This window comes from Protobothrops mucrosquamatus, unplaced genomic scaffold (genome assembly GCF_001527695.2).
Source record: "Protobothrops mucrosquamatus isolate PMUCROS unplaced genomic scaffold, P.Mucros_1.0 scaffold1318, whole genome shotgun sequence".
NCBI classification, from domain to species: Eukaryota; Metazoa; Chordata; class Lepidosauria; order Squamata; family Viperidae; genus Protobothrops; species Protobothrops mucrosquamatus.
The window spans coordinates 347,813-349,483 of record NW_015387519.1 but is presented as its reverse complement, the minus strand read 5'-3'; the positions used below and the strand labels follow the sequence as shown (position 1 = coordinate 349,483).

General features: G+C 35.5%; 1 protein-coding gene across 1 annotated transcript in view; it reads left to right on the top strand.

Moving 5' to 3' along the window:
• RAB3GAP2 (RAB3 GTPase activating non-catalytic protein subunit 2) overlaps positions 1–1,671 on the top strand; it is a 63,467-nt gene that overhangs the window by 24,942 nt on the left and 36,854 nt on the right. The gene's annotated exons all lie outside the window — the stretch shown is intronic.

The following is a 1,671-nucleotide window of genomic DNA, read 5'->3' as shown; positions in this document are numbered from 1 at the left end:
CAGGAAGGCCATGCAGAGCTTTTACTTTTCTAGAGCTTTTAGTGGTTAAATCCGTCAGTGTGAAGAAAAAGCGTGATTTATAGTTGCAGGAGAGTGGTAGCAATGGCAGTATATTTAATGTGCCTTTTGGAGTGTTTTAATAATTGGCAATCACTATAAGCCCTATAGAAGTCATCGATGAAAATGTAGTTAATATAATGTACAGTTTTAAAAAATCCTTAAAAATGTAAAAAAAACCCAAAACCCATGGTAATTCCACCAAGGTTGGAGCCATCGTAAATAAAATTTGGGGACATTTTAACTAATTGCACCCTCTTTTGCCCATACTTTACCTCTCACGGCTATTGTGGATAAAAAAAATAAAAGAATCAAAGGGAGGGAATTTCTAGGCAAACCATTACTTTTTTCGCCATGTTTAGAACGGCTGAAGAGAGAATATTAATGCAAAGCAACTTTGATGCTTCTTGTGAGTAAATTAACTCTCCGTGAGCCTATAGCTGGCTGCATATTCCGATGACATTCTAAACTTACTCATGACCCAATTAAGAGCCTACTATATGAGCTCTTACACCAAGAGATTACTGCCAAGTCTTCATGATCTCATCAAATCCTTCCCATGAGCTAGGCCGTGACTTGAGTACTGTAGGGATAGAGAGTATATTCTGTGCTGTCAGGCCTTGGTAGTTAATTCTGTAATGGAAAGGCTTTGTTTTTAGCTGTACTTCTTGCAAGATTTTTTTCTTGGAGAACTTGCAAAACAGGCCAATTTCGGGTGTACATTGACTCACTATTGAAGGGCAAAATGTCATTCAGAATACCTGGATATGCACGTCACACCTGTTGGAACCCCCCCCCAAACCAAATATACCTTTAGCTGGAATCATGCCCTCTGCGGAGAGCAGTCATGCAAGTCCGTGAAAAGACGTATCTTCACAGTTAGAGGGCATATATTTTAGTGTATAGTTTTGTTATATTAGATTTATTAGTGTTAGGTAAATGATGATAATGTTATCCATTCAGTCGTGTCCAATTCTTGGCGATTCTATGGGCCAGGTCTCTCCATATCTTCTGATCTTGCGCTACTTCTTTGAGTGTTCAAAGTATACCATATTTGATTTATTTTATATTGCCAATATATAATTGCACCGATTTCTGCCTGTCAATCCTAATTGTAATTGTTTTGTTTTTTTTTCAAAAAAGTTTTATTGTTTTACAATAAAAAACAATTAAACATAAGTAAACACAATAGGAATTATAAGCCCCCCCCGACTTCCCAAACCAAATCCCAGAATAATATTCATATAAAAGTAAACATATACTGATATCTCTAACTCCACAATATATCTTAATACACAAGAAAATAAAAAAAGTAAACAAAATCATAATAAAGAAAAGTCTAAAAAACCTAAATTCTATTCTACCACATTATACTTCCACAATTAAAATACAAAAAATCTAGAAACCTAAATTAGATTCTACCACACCATGTTTCTTCTGAATATAAACAACCCATCTTCTCCATATTGATAAAAATTGTTCATTCGAGTGGCTCTTCAAAAAAGCTGAAATCTTTGCCATTTCAGCAAGATAGGAAACTTTCAGTCTCCAGTCTCCCATTGTAGGCAAAATTGGACTCTTCCAATTCTGGGCTATCAACAAACGAGCAGCAGT